We start from the raw sequence: 26,353 nt of genomic DNA on the forward strand, positions 1-26,353 counted from the left end.
TATATGTTGGGACATCTGGGTGGCTCAGTTGGTTAGGTGTCCCACTCTTGATTTTGGCTCAGGTCATGATCTCAGGGTGGTGAGATCAAGCCCTGCATCAAGCTCTGCGCTCAGTATGGAGTCTGCTTAAATCCTCTTCTTCTCTCTCTCCCTCTACCCCTCCCTTACTCTCTCACACATATACACTCTCTCTCTAAAATAATAAATCAATCAATCAATCTTGGGACATCTAGGTGGTTCAATGGTTGAGTGTCTGCCTTCGGCTCAAATCGTGATCCTGGGGTCCTGGGATCAAGTCCCACATCGGGCTCCCTGCAGGGAGCCTGCTTCTCCTATGTCTCTGCCTCTCTCATGAATAAAAAGAAATAAGTAAATAAATAAATATTTTTTAAGAAAGGTGATATTGTGTCTCAGATGGTTCCTTTGATAAATTCTCTCAAACTATCAAGGAAAAATGTTAAGCTATTTCAACTCTTCAAAAGCATAGAGAAAGAAGGCAAGGTTCTTTGAAAAAAAAAAAAAACAGCTTATCCTTGATAACAAAATCTAATAAGGATCGTTTAAAAAATAGATGAAGCACTCCATACCCACCCACTGAAATAGCTACTTAAAAAAGAAAACAACAGAAAATAACAAGTGTTGGCTAGGATGTAGAGAAATTAGAGCCCTGGTGTGTTGCTGGTTGGATTTCAAAATGGTGCAGCTACAGTGGAAAACAGTACAGTGATTCCTCAAAAAGTTAAACATAGATTTACCATAGGACACAGAAATTCTGCATCTAGGTAAATACCCAAAATAATTGAAAATAGGGACACAAACAGATACTCGCACATCAATGTTCATGGCAGCATATTCAAAATAGCCAAAAATTGGGAACACTCCAGATGTCCATCAACAGATGAATGGGTAAACAAAATGTGGCATATCCATACAATGGAAAATTATTCAACTTTAAAATTGAATGAAATTTAGACATGTGCTATGACATAAATGGGCCTTGAAAACATCATGCTAAGTGAAATAAGTCAAACCTAAAGGACAAATATTATATGATTCTATTTACATGAGGCACTTACAATAGATTCACAGAGATAAAGTGTAACAGGAATTATCAGGGGCTGTGGGAAGGAGGAATGGGGAATTACTATTCAGTGGGTACAGAGATGATGAAAAAATTCTGTAAACGGACAGTTTACATTATGAATGTCGTTAATGACATTGAATCTGTACACTTCAAAACGGCTAAAATGGAAAATTTTATGATATGTATATTTTACCACAATGAAAATTAAATATTGAAGATATAAAATAAACATCACTGATTGAATTCAATGAATGAAAATTATAATGTATTCTGAATAATTCTAGATGGGATCGATAATCACAGAAAGGGAATATTAGAATGTGATGTATCATTGGTAATGATTAGAAAAGATAAAAAGAACCACTGCTGCCGAGGATATGGAAAGATTTGCTCTGTCATACTAAGTTGGTGAGAGTAATAATTGATGCAGATTTTCTGGAGGTAGTTGGGCAATAAGCATCAAAATTCAAAATGTGTATACTTTTTGTACAAACAACTCCACTATTAGGAATTTATCCCAAGGAAATAATTGGACAAGTGCATAAGTAGTGTCTACAACAATGTTTATGGAAACATTGTTTATAAAGGGAGAAAAACAGAAGAAACTTAAAGGTCCAACTACAGAGTGTAAATTAAGCAAAGTAAAGTTACCTGTGCAATGAAATACTAAGCGGACATAAAAATGATGTATATCCACATTTACTGAATTGAAAAGATTTTCAGAAGTACTCATTTTAAACACTAGGTAACAAAAAGTTAACACATTTTTAACACATTAATTTTTTTAAATTTTTATTTATTTATGATAGTCACACAGAGAGAGAGAGAGAGGGAGAGAGAGAGGCAGAGACACAGGCAGAGGGAGAAGCAGGCTCCATGCACCGGGAGCCCGATGTGGGATTCGATCCCGGGTCTCCAGGATCACGCCCTGGGCCAAAGGCAGGCGCCAAACCGCTGCACCACCCAGGGATCCCAACACATTAATTTTTTAAAAAATATTTTATCCATTTGTTCATGAGACACAGAGCGCGCGCGAGAGAGAGGCAGAGACACAGGCAGAGGGAGAAGCAGGCTAGATCCTTCGGAGCCCGACATGGGACTCGATCCCGGGCCTCCAGGATCACAACCTGGGCTGAAGGCAGCACTAAACTGCTGAGCCACCTGGGCTGCCCCACATCAATTTTAAAAAGTAGATTTCTAAATTCGTTCAGATGCATTGCAAAAAGTCAGGAAAAACTAAACACCAAAATGTGACATTGGAGATCCTGGCTCTGGTTAACATGGAATAAGTACACTCTAACTCTCTCACTTGATACATCTAAAAACTCTGGATGGTATACATGGAACAGCTGAGGATTTGGAAAAACAAATGGTAGCAGACAGAATGGGAAAGAAAGCCAGTATGTGAACAATCTGGCAATGAATTTTCTGCACTTACTCTCTTCCCATTATACCCTGGCCTGGACACAAAGATAGCCTGAAACTCACAAGTGCACACATAGGGCAGACAGAAAGAACTAGAAGAAAAGCCTTCTCTTTCTGGTCTGTGGAGAATAAAAAAAGGTGAGGTCCCCAAAGGATTGGAGAGATGGGGCGATTTACTTTTTCTTTTGCATTTTCTCCCTCTATATCCCCCAGGCAATCTTGTAATAGCAATAGCAGCAACAGTGGTGGCCTTGCAGGTGCCTACAATTCTGAAAAAAGAGAAAGTTTTCCCTCTGACTAGGGGAACTACAGTTCCAAGGGCATGGGAAGAATCCTTAATGCTTTCTTCCTTCTATCAGAGGAATACCCAGAAATAACAAACAGAAGATGAGTAATAAAGTGGTAGTCCTGAATAAAAAAAAATATCAATAGCTATATGAAATGTAAATGGTCTAAACGCATCAATTAAAAGACATAGATTATCAGCATTAAAAAAAATAGAACCAACTCTATGCTGTTTACAATAAATTTACTTCAAATATAATGCCACAGGTAAGCAAAAGAACAATAAAAAATACTCCTGACTATTAATCAAAAGAACATTGAAGTCGCTGTACTAATATGAGACAAAGTAGAGTTCAGAGCAAGGAAAATTACCAGAATAAGCTTCCAATTACATTACATACTGATAAAAGGGTCAATTCATGAAGAAGCTACAACAATCCTAAACATGTATGCACCTAAAAACAAGGCTTCAAAATACACAAAGGATAAACTGATAAAACTAAATGATAAGTAGTTTAGTCCACATTTATGGTTGGAGATTTTAAGAATCTTTTCAGTGATTGATAGAACCAGCAGATGGAAAATCAGGAATGATAGAGATAAACTGAATAATAATAAAACCAACTGAATTTAACTGGCATTTATAGAACACTACACAACAATAGCAGACTATGAATTCCTTTAGAGTGCATATGAAACATTAACCAAGATAGACAATACCTTTGGTCATAAAACAAACCTTAATAAGTTTAAAATAATTAATTATACAAAGTAGGTTGCTAATCATAATGAAATTAAACTTGAAATCAGTAACATAAAGATAATTAGAAAATCTCCAAATAGGAGGAGGGGCCAGATGGCGGAAGAGTAGGGTCCCCAAGTCACCTGTCCTCAACAAATTACCTAGAAAACCTTCAAATCATCCTGAAAATCTACGAATTCGGCCTGAGATTTAAAGAGAGACCAGCTGGAAGACTACAGTGAGAAGAGTTCGCGCTTCTATCAAGGTAGGAAGACGGGGAAAAAGAAATAAAGAAACAAAAGGCCTCCAAGGGGGAGGGGCCCCGCGAGGAGCCGGGCTGAGGCCGGGGCGAGTGTCCCCAGGACAGGAGAGCCCCGTCCCGGAGGAGCAGGAGCTGCACCAACCTTCCCGGGCGGAAAGGGGCCCGCAGGGAGTTAGAGCAGGACCCAGGAGGGCGGGGATACCCTCGGGCTACCTGGGACACTAACAGGCACCTGCGCCCCGGGAGAGTGCGCCGAGATCCCTAAGGGCTGCAGCGCGCACGGCGGGACCCGGAGCAGCTCAGAGGGGCTCGGGCGGCGGCTCCGCGGAGGGGGCTGCGGGGCGGGAGCGCGAATCCAACAGCGCAGGCCCCGGAGCACAGGGCGCCGGGACACAGCCCAGGATCCGGCCTCCCCCTGGGACAGGCAGAGGCCAGAGGGCCCAGGACAGCAAGGACGCTCCTGCCCTGACCTGAGCAGATCAGCGACCCCGCCCCGGAGCCTCCAGGCCCTGCAGACCGAGAGCCCCGGAGTGACTGCGGGAGCTGACTCCAGGTTCCCAGAGCTGCCGCCCGCCACTGTGGCTTCCTCCCGGGGCCTCACGGGGTAAACAACCCCCACTGAGCCCTGCACCAGGCAGGGGCAGGGCAGCTCCCCCAAGTGCTAACACCTGAAAACCAGCACAGCAGGCCCCTCCCCCAGAAGACCAGCTGGACGGACCAGTTCCAGGGGAAGTCAAGGGACTTAAAGTGTACAGAATCAGAAGATACTCCCCTGTGTTTTTTGGTTTTGTTTTGTTTTGTTTTGTGTTTTTTTCTCTTTTTGATTTCTGATTGCTTCCCCCACCCCCCTTTTTTTTCACCTTTCTTTCTTTTTCTTTCTCTTTTTCTTCTCTTTTTTCCCTTTTTTTCTTCTTTCTCTTTTTTATTTTTCTTTTTTCTTTCCTTCTCTCTCTCTCTTTTTCTTCTTTTCCCAATACAACTTGTTTTTGGCCACTCTGCACTGAGCAAAATGACTAGAAGGAAAACCTCACCTCAAAAGAAAGAATCAGAAACAGTCCTCTCTCCCACAGAGTTACAAAATCTGGATTACAATTCAATGTCAGAAAGCCAGTTCAGAAGCACTATTATACAGCTACTGGTGGCTCTAGAAAAAAGCATAAAGGACTCAAGAGACTTCATGACTGCAGAATTTAGATCCAATCAGGCAGAAATTAAAAATCAATTAAATGAGATACAATCCAAGCTAGAAGTCCTAATGACGAGGCTTAACGAGGTGGAAGAACGAGTGAGTGACATAGAAGACAAGTTGATGGCAAAGAGGGAAACTGAGGAAAAAAGAGACAGACAATTAAGAGACCATGAAGACAGATTAAGGGAAATAAACGACAGCCTGAGGAAGAAAAACCTACGTTTAATTGGGGTTCCCGAGGGCGCCGAAAGGGCCAGAGGGCCAGAATATGTATTTGAACAAATCCTAGCTGAAAACTTTCCGAATCTGGGAAGGGAAACAGGCATTCAGATCCAGGAAATAGAGAGATCCCCCCCTAAAATCAATAAAAACCGTTCAACACCTCGACATTTAATAGTGAAGCTTGCAAATTCCAAAGATAAGGAGAAGATCCTTAAAGCAGCAAGAGAAAAAAAGTCCCTGACTTTTATGGGGAGGAATATTAGGGTAACAGCAGACCTCTCCACAGAGACCTGGCAGGCCAGAAAGGGCTGGCAGGATATATTCAGGGTCCTAAATGAGAAGAACCTGCAACCAAGAATACTTTATCCAGCAACGCTCTCATTCAAAATGGAAGGAGAGATAAAGAGCTTCCAAGACAGGCAGGAACTGAAAGAATATGTGACCTCCAAACCAGCTCTGCAAGAAATTTTAAGGGGGACTCTTAAAATTCCCCTTTAAGAAGAAGTTCAGTGGAACAATCCACAAAAACAAGGACTGAAGAGATATCATGATGACACTAAACTCATATCTGTCAGTAGTAACTCTGAACATGAACGGGCTTAATGACCCCATCAAAAGGCACAGGGTTTCAGACTGGATAAAAAAGCAGGACCCATCTATTTGCTGTCTACAAGAGACTCATTTTAGACAGAAGGACACCTACAGCCTGAAAATAAAAGGTTGGAGAACCATTTACCATTCAAATGGTCCTCAAAAGAAAGCAGGGGTAGCCATCCTCATATCAGATAAATTAAAATTTACCCCGAAGACTATAGTGAGAGATGAAGAGGGACACTATCTCATACTCAAAGGATCTATCTCCAAATATTGGGATATTAAACAGCAGATTTCTAAATAATCCATAGGTCCCCAAAATAAAATAAGTGGGAACACTTCCCAACTCATTTTTGGAGTGTAGCAACTCTCCTGCTATCAAGACCAGATAAAGATAGTACAAGGAAGATAGACCAATATCTCTTTACAAACATATATGAAAAAAATTCTAAGTAAAATATTACCAAACAAAGACCAGTAATATATAAAAAGAACAATGCATAACAACCTAATGGGGCTTATCCCAGGGATGCAAGACTGGTTCAATATTTGAAAGTCAGTCAGTGTAATCTAATTTATTAAAGATTAAAAAAGAAAAACCATATACTCCTATTAATTGATGCAGTAAAAACACTAGAAAAATTTTAACATTTATGATAAAAACTTAAAATAAACTAGGAATATAAGGGAACTTCATTAATCTGATAAAGGGTCTCTACCAAAAAACCTTCCAACTTACATAATAGAAAAAAACTGGATATTTCCCCTCAAAGATTAGGAAGACAAGGACAATCACTGTCACCACTTCTATTCAACAAATCAACAAAAATTGGAAGTCAATGTAATAAGATAAAGACAAAGAAGAAAAAAAAAGGTAAAGGGGTATACAGACTGGAAAGGAAGAAATAAAATTATTTGCAAATAATATGACCCTATTCACAGGTATACATAGGAAGCAGGTAACATATGTAACAGGTATAGGTATACACAGGAAATCTCTAAGAATCTAAACACACACACACGCAAATCTCCTAGAGCTAATAAATGAGTTTGCCAGAATCACAGGATATGTCAGCATACAACATCAGGCATATTTATGCTCAAAATGAACATCTGGAAACCAAAATTTAAAACACAATGCCATTTAAAACAGTTCCAAAAGGAAAAAAAGAAATACCTAAAAAAGGGAAATAAAGCTACCTACCAAACATGTGGGATCTGTACAATGAAAACCACAAAATGCTGATGAAAGAAATCAAAGAACACAAAAGTAAATGAAGGCACACACTATTTATGATCTGGCAGATCCAATATCATTGAGATGTCAATTCTCCCCAATTGATTTATAGATTTAATGTAATTCCAATAAAAATATCAGCAGATATCTTTTTGTAGATAGAAGATAAGCAGATTCAAAAATTTCTGAAGAACTGAAATAGCCCAACAATTTTGGAAAAAAAACCCAACATTTGAGGATCCATCTCCCTATTTTAAAAACAACTATAAAGTTATTAGTGAAGGACTAGGCACAGATCAAAGGAACAGAATAGAGCATCCAGAGATAGACCTACATGGAAACAGCCAATTGATTTTTTTACAAAGTTGCAAAGGCAAGTCAATAGGGAAGGATAAGTCTTTTCAACAAATGGTCTGGAGCAACTGATCATCAATATGCAAAAAAACCCGTAAAGTACCTCAACTTAAGTCCCACACCTCAAATCAAAGTGAATTGAAATGTATCACAGAATGGAGTGTAAAAAGTTAAAACTATAAAGGTTTCAAAGAAAACATAGGGAAAAGTCTATGTGACCTGGGGTTGGAGAAAATTCTTACATATGATACCAAAAGCATGATCCATAAAGGAAAAAAATTGATAAATTGGACGTTGCCAAAATAAAAAACTCTGGCTTTGCAAAAAGTACCTTTAAGATATGAAAAAGACAAAGTACAGACTTGGAGAAAACATTTTCAAATCACATATCTGACAAAGAACTCGTATCCAGGATATATAAAGAAATCTCAGAACTCACTAGTGAGAAAACAAATAATATCCCTAAGCAGGAAAAAAATATTTGTTTAAACAGATAGTTGTTCCAAAAAGATATGTGGATGGCAAGTAAGTACAAGGAAAAAAAATGCATGTTATTAGTCATCAGGGAAATGCAGATTACAACTGGGAGATACCACCGTACACTATTGGAATGACTATAATTGAGCAACGACAATACAAAATGCTGGAGAGGATGTAGAAGAACAGGAAGGCTCACACATTACTGATGGGAATGCAAAATAGCACCACCATTCTGGAAAACAGTCTGACAGTTTTTCATAAAGGTAAACATCACTTACTATGTGATCCTGCAATCCCAGTCCTACCTATTTCCTGCAGAAGAATGACAACTTCACACAAAAACCCGTTCATGGGTGTGAACAGCTCTGTTCATAATGGCCCCAAATTGGAAATGACCTAATGCCTTCAAGGCTGAATGGACAAGCAAACTGATATATTCACATAGTGGGATACTTGCCCATACAAAGAGATGAACTATTGTTACATACGGTGACACGTGTGAATCTCATGCTGAGTAAAAGGAGCCAGAATCAAAAGCTTACATGCTGTATGTTTCTATGAATAGGACATTCTAGAAAAGGAAAAACTATAGGGTCAGAAAATAAGTCACTGTGGTTATAAGGGATCCGGGGTAGGGAGAAGGGTTGACTCCAGAGGGGCAAGAGGGAATGTTTTGAGTTATGGAACTGCTCTGTATCCTGATTGCGGTGATGTTCACTCAAATCTGTATGTGTGTTAAAACTCACAGAAGGGTCTAGCAAAAACACTCAATTTCACTGTAAGTAAATTTTCTTTTCTTTTTAAAAGATTTTATTTATTTATTCATAGGGACACAGGCAGAAGGAGAAGCAGGCTCCATACAACAAGCCTGATGTGGGACTCGATCCCGGGTCTCCAGGATCACCCCCCCGGGCTGCAGGCGGCGCTAAACCGCTGCACCACCAGGGCTGCCCTGCAAGTAAATTTTCTTAAGTAATTTTCTTTCTACATTCTTAAAAAAAAAAAAGCCCACACCCTAATTTGTAAGTGGCATCACGTGCTTATATGCCTAAATAGGTTTTTTTTTTTTACCAAATTCTATAATTAACCAAAACAAAACCAAACCAAAACAACAACACCCTCCCCCCCCCCCCCCAAAGCACTGCTCATTTGGTGGCAGATCATTTACACATGTAAGTGAGAACACACCTGAGGAAATAGGGTAGGAAGACCACTGACATTTCAATTTACACCCTTCTTGGCCATTTTAATTTTTAACACTTAATGCACGTTTTAAGTTTCTAAAAGCACAAAATCCTCTACATCGGATGACCAATTTATGGAAAATACAGAATATATGGACATGTACCACCAGGATGCAAAACCCAGACTCTGAGATCCTCTACAGGACAAACATCCTGTTCTCTTTTAACAGATAAATTGCAAGGAAAAGAGGGTGGTAGTGAGAACAGACATGAAAATGAATGGTTGGTGGGGGGCGATGGCTAGGAATTCACAGGGATTTAAGAGACTTTATCATTCTTGTTTAGATCCCAATTCAAACCATTACAAAAAATACTACGTTTGAGGCAAGTGGGAATTTAAACACTACAGAAGTTTGGGGGGAGGGAGATAATAGTATTGCAGTTATGTTTGGGGAAAAAAGTGCTGTCATCTTTTTGAAAATTAAACTTTTAGGGACACCTGGGTGGCTCAGTGGTTGAGCATCTGCCTTTGGCTCAGGGCGTGATCCTGGAGTCCTGGGATGGAGCCCCGAGTCGGGCTCCCTGCAGGGCGCCTGCTTCTCCCTCTGCCTGTGTCTCTCTCTCATGAATAAATAAATAAAATCTTTTTTTTTTAAAAAAAGTTAAACTTTCAATTTTGAGATCATTGCAGATTCACTGGCAGTTGTAAGAAGAGATCTCAAGCACACCTCACATGGTCTGCTCGGCGATGGCATCTTGTGAAACCACAGGATGGTATCATAACCAGGACATTTGACGTTAAAACTCCTTATTCAGATTTTCCCAGTTTACGTGCACCTGTGTCTTTTGATACCTGTGTGTGTGTGTGTGTGTGTGTGTGTGTGTGTGTGTGTGTTATCACTCACCCACGGGTAGTGGGATCACAGGTAATTTTCTCTGTGATGCATTTCTGCATCTTCCAATTGCCTAAGATTATATCTGACCTTATTTTTATTATAGAACTGATGGCACATATTTGTACATTGTGAAACCCAGCCATAAAACGGACACCTGTGAGCCCACCACCCAACTTAGGAAGACTGCCAACACATTGCCCACACATTGTGTGTGTTAACTTAAAAGAAGGGTAACCTAGAAAAAAAACCCCAAATGGTAAAACTATGTAAATAATTGCCCTTCTCTCCCTTCCTGGGCGCCTGTGTGGCTCATCCCTCCGGCTCTTGAGGCCAGTCTCCTCCTCTGTAGGATGAGCATCCAGGAATGCCAGTTGCAATGTCAAACTGTTACCTGACAACATTTTGAGAAGGGGCTGGGTGTAGAGATGGGGGACCCAAAACTCTACCGGGGAGAGGAATGTGTTGAGCATTCGTGATGCTCATTTTTTCTGAAAAGGCTCAGCGGCGTGTTTTTGTGGGTGAGACAAGACATGGAAAGCTGAAGGAACTGTGAAAGAGCAAACACGAAGATTCAACCAACAGATGGGAGTGTGTGGCCGACCCTCGATGTTCCTAGTCTTGGGGGGCGGAGCCAGAAAATGGCAACACTGGGTGGTCCAAGCCGACCCTGACTCCAGACCCAGTGGTTCAGGGAGGCCGAGGGAAGCTTCCCACCTGTTGCTCAGGATGTTGGATTCCCAGGCCCCCCTGTGTTAGCTGCGCTTAGGAGTGATCATGATCATCTCTGCCCAACCCGCGGGACCCAGCTGCCATCACCTCTGGCTCGGGTCGTGGCCATTCCCCCAATATGTGCATCCTGCATCCACCCTTTCCCTACAATCTAGTCCTTGATTAAAGACTTCCAATGGCTTCTCTGAGATCTTTGAATAACTCCCCGCTCCTTACCCGGCCTAACTCCGGCCTCAGCCCCAGTGCACCATCTCCTCCACTTCTCCCTCTGGCTCACCAGGCTCTCACTCATGGCTTGCGTTGTGTTGCTCGCACTTGCCAGAACCCAGACCTGCCTCAGGGCCTTTGCACGCTTCTCCCTGGACCGCCCTTCCCCACAGCTGGCTCCTTCTCAAGACTCAAGTCTCATTTTAAACATCACCTCCTTAGAGAGCCCTTTCCTGGTCAAACTTAATCTAAAATAAGCCCACTCCCTATGCCAGGGGATAACTCTAGCACATTCTTTCATTTTATTCAGAGCATTTATCAGGGTCAGACGTCTCCCTGTGTCATGATTAACTTACTGGGCGACTCAGTGTGTGAGCTCCACAAACACCGAGCCCCTCCTGCATCTACTCACTGCAGTGCGTCCAAGCACCCCGGGGAGTTCCAGCACCACGTAGACGATGAGTAAACATTTTGATGGAACAAGAGGGAAGCACCTTGCCCCCCAAATCACATGGCTCATGAATGATGACACCACAGGGCTAGAGCTCAATCTCACTTGGGGGTTGTGAGGTCACAGCCACTTCCGTCACCCTCCTCTGCAACCCCTTCTTCTCTCCAAACCCTGCAGGGCGCCCTCTGCCCCAGTTGAAATGAAAAGAACCCACAGGTAAAACTTCTGTCTGGGTGGAATCCGTGGAGAAGGAATATTGAGCAGCCTCAAAGGGAATGAAAATGCAAAGATACAGATTAAAAGAGGAGTGTGCATGTCGCAGGACTCACTGGGCAAAGCTGAGGCTATTCTAGAGCTGGTTTTCTTTTTTTTTCTCTCTCTTTTTTTAAGATAGTATTTATTTATTCATGAGAGACGCAGAGACACAGGCAGAGGGAGAAGCAGGCTCCCTGCGGGGATCCCAATGTAGAACTCCATCCCAGGACCCCGGGATCACGCCCCAAACCCAAGACAGGTGCTTAACACCTGAGCCACCCAGGCACCCCTGTTTTCTTCATTAACTGTAAAAATGGTAAGAAGTATAAACTGTCAGTGTAGGAAAAGCCTCTTTATCCATTTTTCTATTCATTCGTTGGTTCACGCGTTCGTTCACCAAACATTTATTCAGTGCTCATATGGGTTTGCACAGGGGTGGGAGATGCTTTGTACCACCCCCTTGCTCCCCTGCAGGTGGGGGGGCCTCTGTGATCTATTTCCTGCCTTAAGGGGCTGTTGACCATAAGGTGGTGGGGAGCCCTCAGGGGACAAAGCTTGCACCCAGACAGGAAATGGAAGTGAGCCGAAAAACCCGAAAACCTGGGTCATTCTCAAAATGCATCATCACCTGACTCCACTTCAGGATGACATGTATTTCGTAGGAAACGAAGCTGGCCTGTTTTAGCCCCCAAACATGTCTCTGAAGGTTTTCTCGATGAATCTCAAGGGGGGGTTGGTGTCATGGCACATTGATGCACGCCTGCTGAAGATTTCAGGGGCTGTCCGCGGCTGACAGCAGCCTCCCTCCAGATGGCTTCTCTTGGAATAACTCCCCACTCCTCACCCTGCTGAAATCTGGCCTCATCTGCCCCAGGACACCTCAGCTTCACCTCCTCCCCCTTCTCTCTCAGGCTCCAACCTCATGACTCCTGTTGTGTTGCTCCCACTTTGCCCGGACCCAGACCTGCCTCAGGGCCTTTGCATACCTCTGCCTGGATCACCTTTCCCCACAGCTAGCTCCTCCTCAATCCAAAGATTTCAGGGGGCTGTCTGCAGGAGACAGCAGCCTGTATCCTACCCCAGCATGGCTCGTGCTTTCTAGCTCCTCGGGTACTTGTCCCATCTCAGCAGTGAGGGTGCACTGTGCACATAGTGGGTGAAAGTGGGGCTACCATCGGGCTGACCATTTCGCCAGACTTTTGGTAATCTACCCCGCTGGGGAGGGTGAGGCTTTGTGAGTCGTCCATCCAGAGAGGCACTTGCTGTAACATGTCTGCTCAGAGGGGATGCTTCTTTCTGATTCCAGCAAAGTCTCCCCTGTGTTGGCAGCAGCCCTATCTCAGCCATCTCTGCTCTTCCAGAAGGCTGGGAAGCCAGGTAAGCACATGGGATTGTCTTGTAGGTAAAATACAGAAACAAACAAAGCCTGAGAAACAGATCTAGGAAAAGAGCAGGAAGCTTCTATCCACCGACATGGAACCTCAATTTTGGGCTGCTCAGAGGCCCTGTGGCTCTCTTTCTAGTTCCTGGCAGTGTTTACAGTAACCAACATCACTGGGCCAATCAAAGAGGGTGGCTCAGCCGCTTGAGCATCTGCCTTTGGCTCAGGTTGTGATCCAGGGGTCCTGGGATCGAGTCCCAGGGAGCCTGCTTCTCCCTCTGCCGGCGTCTCTGCCTCTCTCTATGTGTCTCTCATGAATAAATAAATAAAATCTTAAAAAAAAAAAAAAAAAAAAGAGCATCTGTGGAACACAGTAGAGTCTGGGGAGCAGAAATTGTGCAAGGACGTGGGAATCAGACACAGTCCTTGCCCTTCAGCCTGGGGCCCCACCAGTCAGTGACGTCATAAGGACGGCAGTGTGGCCCTGGCTGCCACGCTTCAGGCCCACGATCAGCACGCTGGCCTTCTCACGGACTCATACCCACAACGCGCCTGACAATGAGCCCGTTTCACAGATTCACACCGGAGCCCTGGTGTGACACGCTCTGCTCAATATATGGATAAAATCCCCCTTTTGATGAAAAACCATATCAATGGTAAATCTAAAAGGTACAAACGGCTCTACAGTGGAAAATGAGCATCCTCGCCCCTCGTCTGGGCCATCAGCTCCCCTCCCCCAGAAGAAGCCATGGCTTTAGGAAATCTGAATCTGTGGCCAACTCTTAAAAAGTCATGTTTCGCATAAAAATCCAGATTTCACGTAAGAAGAGTAACTGGAAGATGTGGCAAGAGTGGGCGGACAGTTCTGCACTGCAATGGCGCTGCGCTACCCCTGCACAAGGGCCACTGCTCCCCCGTGCCTGTGAGCTTGTCTGGGGCATTGTTCCTGCCCCTGCTGGGCCCCTGGAGGCAGACAGGGAGCAATCCATAGGGATGCTTGGCTCCTGTCTTCATGCTCCCAGAGGAGTTAATAATTCTTTATTGATAATAAATAAATAATTAATAATGATTAATTAATATTGATTAATTAATAACAACTCCTCTTTTGGGGGGTGCCTGGGTGGCTCCATCAGTTAGGTGTCGAGCTTGGTTTTGGCTTGGATCATGATCTCATGAGTTGTGGGATCCAGCCCCACGTTGGGGTCTGTGCTCCGGGAGGAGTCTACTTGGGACTCTGCCCCTCCCCCACTCCCTCTCTCAAGTAAATAAATAAATCTTAAAAAAAAGGAGAGAGACAGACAGACAGAATGGCTTTTGTGAGCTGGGCGCTGGAGTCGCCAACGGTGCTCACGTGAGTCAGCCAATGAACACCCACAGGGTGCCTCTCCACTTCTCTGAGCACCAAATGTGGAGTCCCGTTTGTTAATGGACAGGTTGCCTCTGCTAGAATGTTCCATGAGGGCGGGACTCTATTCACCACTGGGTCCCCACAACCTGACGCTGCTTATACCATTAGAAGTTCCCAGGCATTCGTAGGTGGACAGGACAGGGACAGGTCACTGTCCTCAACTGCTCTCAGGCTGGGGAACAGAAACAAGTCTGTGGGATGCAGCTGGTTGGACTGGTAAAGGAAGCTTATGCTGATGCTTGGAATGCTGGGGACGGAGACCATCGTGTGGGAGGGGGAACCAGACACAGGGGCTGGTGAGGGGGACATCGAGCTCTGTGTCAGAGCTCAGCTCACGTGTCCCCGTCCTGTCCCAGCTCCCCCGGGTCTCGCGACGGCACAGGAAAGAATACACCCACCTCTGCCAGCACTCGGGAAGATTCCCAGCAGCTGGCGTGGGCAGCAGGGAACACAACCTGGGGCAAATCCCCACAACCTGGGAGGAGCCCCCACCCTGGTTCCCCCGGGGCCACCTCTCCCCGTGCCCTGCCCTGCCACCCCCCACCCCTGGTGTTCGTTCAGTGTCTCCTCTGCTCTCCAGTTACTGAGCTTTGCTGTGCACCAGCCACCATCCTACAGATACAGGTCCCCAGTGGGAGACCCAATAAAAGGATGGACTCATTCTCTCACTCATTCATTCATGCATTCATTCGGCCCCTTCTATATGTCAGACCCCATTCTGGGCCCCAGGATATGGCAATAGTGTAAAACAGACAAAAACACCTGCTCTCATAGAGGCCTCGCTCTAATGGGTACGTAGTGAGCGTGCAGGGAATGGATGATAAACTCAAAAATTAAGTCATCTCCGAGCTGACAGTCGGTGCTGGAAATATAGGGCCAGAATGGGGGAATGTGGGGTCATCGGAGAAGGTGGGTGCCATGCACAGCCTGGGGCGAGAGGCGCCAGTGTCTCTCTCCCTCCACACACGGGACAGATTCATCTGCCTCCAGTATGGCAGGACATCCTTCCAGGATGCAGGTGGCAGGTTTGCTTGTAGCCACTGTGGAAGCTGGGGTTCCCTGAGCTCAGGGCTCCTTGGCTGTGGTGCACAGCATCCACTTGGCTCCACCTCCCTGCTGCCCACAGGGGGCTTGGGTGACAAGAGCAACCAGCCAACCCGATGCTTATGCACTTGTTGTGCCATGAGCGATCACGTCCTTTGTCCTGGACGCTAGTCTTTATGTTTCCTGCCGGCTAACCGGATAGCTACAAGGAGGGTGAAGTCGTGGACGCCTCACAATTCCCCACGTAGGGGCAATGTCAGAGACAAAGAATGAGTGAGCGGGTTGGGATTTGGAAGGTACTATTCCTTAAATAAAGAACACCAGCAATAAACTGTCCTCAGGGCAGGTGCAGAAACACCAGTGGGTCACTGTTTTGGGGTGACGCACCCCTCAGGACCAACCACAGACCCACAGAGGCGGCTGTAGGGAGGGAACGCAGCCGGAGGAAGCCAACGGGAGCCTGTTCCCAGCTGCTGCCACCCATGCCTGGTGCAGAACAAGGTGCTGGAGACTTCTAGCTACAGGAAGGACTCAAGGTAGTGGGGTGCAGAGGAGGATCTGGGGTGGCCTGGCTCAGGGCCAGTGTTCCAGCAATGAAGACTCCAGCTTCTGATGATCCCCTGTCCACGCTGGCACCCTGACCCCCCCCACCCCACTGGCGGCTCCTAGGCCTGGCTGCTTGCACAGAACCCCCCATGCACCCTCCCTGCTGCCATCCCCCCAGGCCTACGGCCCCGGAATGAAGACAGTTTCCCAGGGTGGTAGCTCTGCTGCCCACCTGTCCTCCACCCCCGACTCTGGTGTAGAAAAGGGGACCTCCCCGCCACCGGCCCACTTCCTTCTCCGGCCACCACTCCTGCCTCAAAATGCCCTGCGTTTGGGGGCGGGCAGATGCTAATTCCAGTACTCTGACCTTTCGCTCCATGGAGAGAAAGTTATACTTGCCCAACAACACACGCAGTTCTTTGGCTCAGAGCGTGTGATCAGGGGCCTCACGGTAGAAATACAGAGCTCTCAGGCCTCAGCCCTCAGCCCATGAGGCCCACCTGGGCTTTCCAGATTCCTGAGGCCCCAGGGCACGGGGGACTCTGTGCCCAGCTTCCCCTCCAGTGTCTGCTCCTGGCTGGGAGGAAACACCTGTATGTGAGGGAGCCAGTCTGGGGTTGGGGGGGAAAGGAGACCATTGTTCTGGGCGGGAGGGGGTGGTGGTGGGGCAGTGGGCAGGGAGTCTGGGAGGAATCTCACGGGGTGTGCATGCAGACCAGGAAGCCCCGGGGGACCAGACTCACAGCCACCATATTAACCGAGGAGCAGGACACCCCCTCACCCCGACCCCGGGGTGGGGTGCTCTGTGGCTGGGCTGGTGGCATTTGGTGCTGGACAGCCTGGGTCCTAATGCGGACATCTTGAGCTGGTTGCTTAGAACCTTTGTGCCTCAGTTTCTCTACTTTAAAGGAGAGCTCATGATAGCACCTACCCCAGAGGATTCCTGCCAGGGCAAAATGAGACGATGCTCATGAGGAAGGGAAGGTGCGGAGCAGGCTTGTGCCAGCAAGCCCTCCCTGAGCTCCATGCTTCCCCAGCCACACGGAGTGGCCAGCTGGCTTTTCCCATGATCCCCTCCTTTTCACCCAGTCCTGTGGGTTTGCACACCTTGCTCCCCACTGGGACGCCTGCTGGGTTCCCTCTGCACACAGACCCTCCCTGCCCCTCAAGGTTCAAGTGCCACCTCCTGCAAAGCCTCCCCACCCACCACCTGGATCCCAGGCCCAGGGGCACCTGCGTACCCGCCCCCCTTCCCCGAGAGCACTCACGCCCTTCACTTTCTGTTGGTCACTCACGCTGCGTCTCAGCGCCACCCCAGCTGGCCGGCTTCTCCGCCACGGACACCAGGCCTTGCTCGGCCTCTGGCACCAGCTGCACGGGTAGACGATGCTCAATTGTGTGTGTGTGTGCAGGGGGGCGGGGGGAGGTGAGGTGTGTGTGGAGAGAAGCGGCCAGACCAGCATGATCATCCCCTAACTGTCCCCGGGAGAGGGATGGACAGACAATGTCCCAGAAGGGGTGCGGAGGGGACCAGAAGACTGACTGTGTCCAGCGCCTTGCTCCCCTGCCCTGCGAGCCTTGGCAACTCGCCGCATCTCTCGGCTCAAAAATGGGCATGAAAACGTGTATCCAGCCCCCCTCAGATTGATCGGGAGCACCCACTAGACAACGGAGTGTCCTCTGTCGCGCCCGGTGGATGTAATCGGTTATATCATTATTGGTACTTAGAGGATTTGGGGAAGAAAGAAGGGGTCCATCCTTTCACAGGTCCTGGGTCCCTTCTTCTTGTGAAAATGAGTTAAATGATCTTAACTTGGCACAGGGGTTCCAGGAACCACGTCATCTCAGTACCCCTTCTCAGAAAGCCTGGGCCTTGTATACCTAAGAGTCAGGGGCGCTCCGGCCCCTCGAGGGCTCCCTGCCAGCATCCCTCCTCCTGGTGCCCCTATCTGCTCTGCTTGGGTCTGCCTCTCCTGGCTTCCTCCCTGGACGCCTTACCCCAGCCAGCACCTACCTTGATTTGGGGTGAACTGGGTCCCCTAAGTCTGCCGGTTGGCTCCCCACGGCCCTGCCCAGGGAGGCTGCCCACAGGAGAACCTGATGTCTTGGAGGAGCCCCAGTGAGCGTCTTTAGTCTCCACTGGAGCCTACAGATTTGCAGAGAAAGGCCCAGTGTCGCACAGGCCCGACTCTTTCCCCTCCCCTTCCTTCCCCTTCCCCGTGGCCTTCAAAGCTCCTCCCAGAACACATCCTGTAGTGAGGCTGCTTTCTGCAGAAGCTCTGCAGTCACCCACTGGCACTGGAGGTTCTTTATTTTGAGGAGGCACCTCCATAGAGTCCCTCCCTGGTGCTGATGGGGCCTCGACCTTTCTCCTGAACTCCAGACATAACAACCACTCTCCATGCCTGGACACTGGACAGCCAGGGGTCATCTGACATTTCCAGCTCAACGTGTGCAGACCAAGCTCTCTTCCCACTGCCCCCCCCCCCTGAATCCACCTCTCTGCTCCTCATCTCAGAAGCAGACACTTGGGTGCCATCTTAACACATCTCTCTCCCTCACCTGTTCCATCTAAACGGAACCAAGTCCTAGGTCATAAATCATCTCCTTTCTCTAACCCCATGGCTGTCACCCCCTCATTGGGCCACCATTGTCCTCCTCCTGAATGACCATAGAAGCCTGATCTTGCCTCCACCTCCCAACCAAAGGCCCCTCTCTGGTGCTGAAACACAAATCTGATCACATTGTGCCCCAGTACAGCCTTCAGTGGCTCCCTGCTACCATCAGGGTAACAGCCAGACTCCTCAGTGTGACTTGCAAGGACCGTCTCCACCTGATGGTTCCTGATCCCCAAGACCAGGCTTCATCCCATCAGTGGACCCTTCCCAGGGGTCCTGGACACCTGTAGCTCTGTAGTGGTCCAGGCGGCCCCTGAGCTCTAGGCCCACGCATGTGCAATGGGGTCCCCTTCAGTCCTCCCCGGGGTTCTAGCAGAGAAGAGAGAAAACACAAGTCAGAGAGGCAGAAAGAAAGCAGAGTGCCGTGAAAACTGGAGGAGGAGAAAGTGTCAAGGACATGGGGGTCAGTGGTGTCGAAGACTGCAGAGAGGACACAGATGAGGAACACGACAAAAGCATTTGCTGACCTCAGCAATTAGGAAAGAGCAGTGCCAGGGAGCAGATCACCCCCAAGGTATGGACCTGTTGGCTAGCTCCTCACATTTTTTTCTTTTTCTCATGCTTTGAAGCCACGCAATATTTTTGGAAATCTTCAACACACGTCTAGACCTTTGAAAAGCTCACAGACACTGTGTTCTCAACTGATTTGGCCTAGTGGTAAATGGCTCTGGAGAGAGACAAATCATTGACAGCACCATTTGAGCAGCTGGATGCAGCCATGCCTGAAACCCTGATGCCTGGATCTACTCCTAATTGTTTGACTACATGATTCAATGAATTCTCTCTCCCACCTTTTTTCAATAAGACTGTTTGAGTTGGATTTCTGCCACTTGGGTTTCTCCTTTGCAACCAAAGAAATGACTGATCTTTTTTCTGCTGGGACTTGGGTGGGTTCTGCTCCATCGTTCTCATGTTGCAGAAGAGGATACTTAAAAGAAGAAGAAGAAGGAAGAGAAGGGGGGGGGGGGGGAGGAAGGGGAGGAGGAGGAGGGAGAGGAGGAGGAGGAGAAGGTGAAGAGTCCAGAAATTTAGATCATTTGCTCCATGGCTCAGTCTCCCTGCCACGTGTACTTCTTCTCCACACTGCTTCATGTGACCGGAATCATATTCTACCTCGTATCTTTGTATTTGGGTTCTTAGATCATGTGTCTGCCTCATCCGTCCACCTTCCCCCAGTAAGTCCTGGGGAGGCAGAGGCTAGGTCTATCCATCACAGGATAAGAGAATGTTTGGCTCATTAAGTATAACAAATGGATGGATGGATGGATGGCTGAGTGGCTGGGTGGGTGGATGGCTGGGTGGGTGGGTGGATAGTTGGGTGGGTGGGTAGGTGTGTGGCTGGCTGGCTGGCTGGGTGGATGGTTGAGTTAATGGGTAGATGGGTGGATGGGTGGATGGCTGGCTGGTTGACTTGCCAAATGGCTGGCTGGCTGAGGGAAATGAGCAAGTCCAGGACAGGCTAAGGACCAGGGACTCTGCCCCTGCAGGTTCAGCGCTCAGCAGCAGCCAGGCAGTGTGGCCATAGTGGGCAGCTCCCTCTCCTTATCAGCTTTGGCCCAACTGAATCGGAAATCACAAGCTGACATGGGCCTCCTGTGGTCTCCTGTGGCCTCCTGTGGCTGCACTCTCCTCTTTCAACAGCTACTGTCTTGACTGCTGCACTGGGTGTGGTAGCCATGAGCTGCCTGGTGACCGTGGACAGCCCCAGAACTGTCCCCTGCAAGCCGCAGCTGTGTGATAGGCAGCCAGGAACAAGAAGGAGTGAAGAGGAGGTGGAGAGGAAGGACGGAGTGCCCCTATCTGTCCCTGTACCATCTTGCCTCACCCAGGGTGGGTGGCACTGCCCATTTGATTGATCCCAGTGATGCCTTGCCTCTCCAGATGCTCTCCTTAGGGTTGAATCTGTTTTTCAGTTGCGCCGTGGCTAGATTTCTCATCTGCATTGTAGGAAGAGCCCCTCCAGTCCCTTCTGTTATTCAGAGAGATACTTCGTATTATTTTCAGTCCGTTACTAAGCAGCCAAGAACTTTAAATAAATTAAATTTTTAACTTTTATTAAATATATTACATTAAATCCTCTTGATCCTGTGGTGGCAGGTCGACCGGTGCTCCCTGGAGGACCAGGGTATTGGAGTCAGACAAGACTGTACGCTTTGGATACAAGACACCCAGGGTCACCTTGTGTCCTTGCTCTAGCTCCATCTACCTTCTGTGGGAGTTGTCTTGGGAAGCTCCAGCAGCAAATGCAAAATTCATCAGCTCTTGTTTTTTTTCAGGAATTCACCCACAGAAAATCCTGATAAGCAATTGTAGATCTCACTGGAGATTACAGAGGGAAGACAGCAAAGGTGTGTACACATCTCTTAGCAAATGATCCAAAAATCCTCCGTGGGAAAGACAAATATCATTGGATTTCACTCTCTTATGTGGAAGTTAAGAAACAAAACAGAGGGACAAGGGCGAAGAGAAAGAAAAATAAAATAAGATGACAGTAGAGAGGGAGACAAACCATAAGAGACTATAAAACTCCAGGAAACAAAAGGTTGCTGGAGGGGAGAGGGGTGGGGGATGGGGTAACTGGGGGATGGGCATTGAAGGAGGGCACATGATGTGAGGAGCACTGGGCATCTTGTGCAACTGATGAATCACTAAACTCAACCTCTGAAACTAATTAATACACTTTATGTTCATTAAATTGAATTTAAACTAAAAATAAAAATCCTCCGTGGACATTTCTGTTGTCCAGATGTTCTTCATCCATGCCATGCTGTAGGACTGATGCGCTGGGGCAGGATGGGTGGGGGGGGTCTTCTTTCTCTTCTCTCCCCCAGTAACTCTGAATCACACCCTCCTGGTGCCTCCTACCCAGACTTCTTCAAAAAAACAAAGCCAAGTCCTCTTAGAAGTGCATTCAGAGCACTTCATTTCCATTCTGAACCCTGAGTCCAGTTGTACACCCGAAGCTCACCAACAACACCCAAAACCAGATGGCTCTCTGGTTGGTGAGAAAGCTGCAAGAGGTAAACAGACCAGAAGAGAGGTGTTACAGAAACACATCTTGTTGCATGTGAACGACCAACTCATGGGCCAGGATACTTGTGGAGGTGGCTCACTTGAGTGGTGGGGTGGCACCCGAACCAGAGAACACCTGGTCTAGGGGCTCCTCTTGGCTTCCCAGGGAGGACCCGAGGACCCAGTCAGCCAGAAGCCTGGCCCATACTCCTCGACTCCCATCCCCACTCCAGGAAGACTCAGGTACCCACCTGACACACGCCTCTGCTTCTAGTGAATTCCATCCAGCCCTCAGAGCCACGGCCCTTGTTCCCTGGGTAACATCATGCTCTAGCATAGAGATCCACCAGGTGGGGGCCCTGAATCACCAGCATCGGTATCGCCTGGGAACTTGTTAGCAGCTAGTAGTAGTGTCTGCTGTGGGTGTGGACAGTGAGGAAGAATACACGGGTCAGGAAATTTCCATCCTTAATCTCTGGCCATGCTGTCCTACAGGGTGTGCGTGCATGCAGAGCTCGGACTGGTGGGGGGATAGTTTTAGGAAGCAGATTTGTCTTCTACGCCCACCCACTCATTCTTTCTGCGAGTCCTCTTATTTTTGAGGAAAAGAGGGAGTTTTGGTTTTAATATCATGGTTTTTTTTTTAATTTTAGTGTTAAAAAAATGACCGAAGAAATTCACAAATACATTTTTTTTTTAAAGATTTTATTTATTTATTCATGAGAGACAGAGAGAGAGAGAGGCAGAGACACAGGCAGAGGGAGAAGCAGGCTCCATGCAGGGAGCCCAACGTGAGACTCGATCCCAGGCCTCCAGGATCAGGCCCCCAGCTGAAGGCGGCGCTAAACCGCTGAGCCACCCCGGCTGCCCATAAACACGTTTTCATTACAAAAAGCCAGTCTCACATTACAGGAGCATACAGAACGGAAAAGAGCTCCCATCCCCCACCCCTCCTTCCCAGTATCTTTTTCCTCTCCACCCAGTGATAACCATCGCTGTTGCTGGTCTGGGGTGATTATACCAACTGACCTTCCCCTTGCTTTGTTTACTTGGAGATCATGCTCAATCAGGACGTAAGGATCAATTTCTTAAATGGAAAGTCTTGATTTTCTCGCCTCGGCGCCATGCTGACGTGGATCAAGGTGCGGAGAAAACCAGCCCACTCCCTCTCGTTACAAGCTGGCCTTCAAGTCTGGGAAGAAAATTTCTCTCCCCAGGATTCTCTTTGCAGGTACACCTGTTGCCCCTCCCAGGCTCCTCTGCGGGTGGTGGGGGAGGGCAGAGAGAGCCCTGGGGGCAGGGCCTGGTCTCCAAAGCCCCCCCTGTTCTCAGGCCAGGGGAGGGGGCTGGAGGAGGCAAGCTGGGGAGTGGGTCTGTGTGCTCCCCCTGGAACATGGAGGGGCCTGGAGCCTCTTGTCTAGAAGAGATCTATCACAGTCACTGTGTGTTCTCACAAATACATTCCCACTAGGAATAGGGACTGGCTGGCCAGGTGAGAAGGCTGGGAGGTCAAGAAGGCTGGGGTTGACTAGGGCCTTTGCACAGGTCCCTCCTCTTGTCTGGGTCTTGGTTTCCTCCTCTGTCACTCAGGGCTTGGAGCACCTGGTTCTGGTTTTGGCCTCAAGACCTGAGCCTGGTTTTGCATAGAGGCCTCTGTTCTAGGAGTGGGAAGCCACTGCTCCGTTCCCTCCCTCCCCTGCCACTTTCCCCTCTTCAGAGGTCTCCAGGGACCCCCTCAGGCCAGCTCCTTGGGCTGGCCATTCATAGAGCGCCTCCTTCCTGGCTGCGGTGGAAGGCACAGGCTTGCCTGGAGCCCTGCCAACCCATCCAGACCTCAGCTTCCCTGTCTGCTCCTCCACCCCCATCCCTGGGGGATGTGCCAAGACCTCAGCTTCCATTTTAAAGCTGGCAGAGCTCCTCCAGGATTCCATGGCCATGAAGCCTACCCTCCCGGAGAGCTGTGCAAACTCTGCTTTGCTGAGCTTCAATTTCTACAACTCTGATGTGAGTGGCTCAAGGGAGCAGCAGAGCTCAGTGGTTAAGAGCAGGGACTCTGGGACCGGCTTCTCCTTTCTGCTGTCTCTGTGACCTTGGGCAAGTTCCTTAGCTTCTCGGCCTGTTTCTGTTGGGAGGCATAAGCCTGATGACAGCAAGTATATAGAGCACATGGGCAGCACTTGGCAGGTGTACAGTCGGTGCTATCAGGTGTTGGCTAAGCTCTCGTTTTGTCCTAGTTTGACGTTCAGAGGAGATTTCCTGGTCAGGCTGCGACGACTAGGAGCCTCAGCCTTCCAGCCCTAGATTTCTGAGATCTCCTGACTGGGCTCTGTTTCTTCTCACTCACCCGGTGTGGAGAGGCACATGCACCTGGGGTGGCCATGCCGCTTTTCCCGGGACGACACACTCAGAGTTGCTGGGGTGTTATGGACCGAGTGTCTGAGTCCAGCCCAAATTCATATGTTGACCCCCCCCCCCAAGGTGATGGTAATTCAGAGGTTGGCACTTCGGGAAGGTGACACGGCTTAGATGACGTCATGAGGGTGGAGCCCCCAGTGTCCTAAGAAGAGGAAGAGACGCACCATGTGAAGCCCCAGTGAGAAGGTGGCCATCTGCAAACCAGGAAGTGGGATGTCACCAGACACAGAATCTGCCGGCACCGTGATCCTGGGTGTGCCAGCCTCCAGATCGTGAGGAATAAATGTCTGTGGTTTAAGCTGTCCACTCTATGGCATTTGTTATGGCAGCCTGAGCAGACCAAGACACGGGGACTGTGGTCTGAGCCGGGACACAGGTGCACCTGCTACAAGGAACAGAGAGAAATAAAGTGGCACAGGTAAGGGCAGTCTGCCACCTGCCTGCCTGTTCCCCCAGAGGGATGAGGAGGACAGCGTCTTCCAGGATGGCCGGCTTCTTTTACCCTGGTTGTACTGGTAGGGTTGGGGAAATAGAGGGATTCAGAGATGGTAAAGGAGGGAGAAGGCCCCACCCATAATCCCTAGAGCCATAGTGTTGAATCCCAGTGCTGGAGGAGGCAGGGGGTAGGAGACAGAGGGGGAGGGGAATCTGAAGCCTTGGGCAGCCACCAGGCAGGTGGGTCCACACACATCTCTGTGGAGGGGCTGGAAACATCTCGGCTTTGAGCAGACTGAAGGGGATGTAGGTGTTCCCTGCCCCAGGGGTTGTGGGAGAGCTGGTCCCCTGGAGTCAGGCCTTGGATGTCAGGCAGCTCAGGGAAAGGTCTGAGGATGATGACCAACCAGGGAGTTCAGGACCCCAGAGGAAACACCAAGCTGTTAGAAGAGAACTAATTGATAAATTGGGCATCATTAAAAGTGAGACCATTTGGTCTGAGAAAGGCATCACCGTTAAGAGGATGAAAAGACAAGCCACAGATTGGGAGAAAATATTTGTCAGACACGTATCTGACAGAAGACTGGCATCCAGAACATACAAAGAACTCTTAAAACTCAATAATAAGAAGACAAACAATCCAAATTAAAAAAAAGAGTGGGCAAAAGATCTGAAGAGATACCTCATCAAAGAAGATAATCACATGACAAACCCATGAAGAGATGCTAAACACCACAGTCATGAGGAAATTGCAAATTAAAACAGCAATAAGACATCATCACTACACACTCATTAGAATGGATAAAATCCCAAACCATGACACCACCAAAAGCTGATGAGGATGTGAAGCCACAAGGATTCTCATTCATTTGATGAGAATGAAAAAGTACACAACCACTTCGGAAGAGCTTGGCTTTTTTTTTTTTTAACTAAATATACTCATACCATATTATGGGACAATTGTGCTCCTTAGTATTTACTCAAACAAGCTGAAAACATATGTCCACACAAAAACCAGCACATGAATGTTTAGACCAGCTTTATTCGTAATTTCCAGAAACTGGTGTCAACGAAGATGTCCTCAGTCGGTGAGCAAAGAAGCAATCAGGGCACACCAATAAATTAGAATATTATTTAGCAACAAAAGGAAATGAGCTGTGGAGCCCTGAAAACGAAACATAAATACATATTGCTAAGTGGATGAGCCAATCCGAAAAGGCTAGTTACTGTATGGTTCCAACTCTATAATATCCTAAAATATGCATAATTATGGAGGCAGCAAAAAGAACCACTGTCTGTCTAGTTAAGAAAAGAATAGTCTCCAGTTTGAATATATATTTGCCTATCCAGGAAATCCATTTCCTTCACAAATTGTGTTTCTCAGAAGCTTCTCCAACTTATCCAAATTGCCAAATTTATCGGTGAATTTACAATTATCCTTTCATTGTATTTTTAGTGTATGTAGGATCTATAGAGATGTCTTTTTTTTCAAGCATGATATTAATAATCTGTTCATTAGGGCCTTATCCACTAGTACATCGGTTTTCTAGTTCATAGATTTCTGCTTACACTTTTTTCTTCCCTTCTTTAGGATTTAGACCTTTCTTCTATATTTTTGAGATGAATATACTCCCTTCGATGTCAATCATTTGAAATTTGATATTCCAGTTGTACTTGAGACAATGTGAATCCTGCGGCTGGGCAGTGTTCTATTTCAATGAGATCAAATGCATTAACTGTTGTCAAGATCCTCTATATCTCTATTATTTTTTTTGTCTATTTGTCTCTCAGATACTGAGACAGGTGTAATAAAGTCCTTCATTATGGTTATGGAGACA

At 47.5% G+C, this 26,353-nt stretch overlaps 1 protein-coding gene across 9 annotated transcripts in view; it reads right to left on the minus strand.

Annotated features, from left to right (window-relative positions):
• Nucleotides 1–18,188, minus strand: part of PIK3R6 (phosphoinositide-3-kinase regulatory subunit 6) — a 58,794-nt gene extending 40,606 nt beyond the window's left edge. For 5 of the 9 annotated variants that reach the window (XR_011995933.1, XM_072730337.1, XM_072730334.1 and 2 more), the window contains exons 1-2: nt 17,990–18,173; nt 17,244–17,346 (exon numbers count right to left, since the gene is read on the minus strand). The gene's annotated coding sequence lies outside the window, so the exon portion shown is untranslated. Of the gene's footprint in view, nt 1–17,243; nt 17,347–17,989 lie in introns of all 9 variants that reach the window. The other 4 variants (XM_072730335.1, XM_072730336.1, XM_072730332.1 and 1 more) reach the window with 3 other exon arrangements.
• Between the last annotated feature and the right edge of the window lie 8,165 nt (nt 18,189–26,353).

Source organism: Vulpes vulpes, chromosome 12 (genome assembly GCF_048418805.1).
Source record: "Vulpes vulpes isolate BD-2025 chromosome 12, VulVul3, whole genome shotgun sequence".
NCBI classification, from domain to species: Eukaryota; Metazoa; Chordata; class Mammalia; order Carnivora; family Canidae; genus Vulpes; species Vulpes vulpes.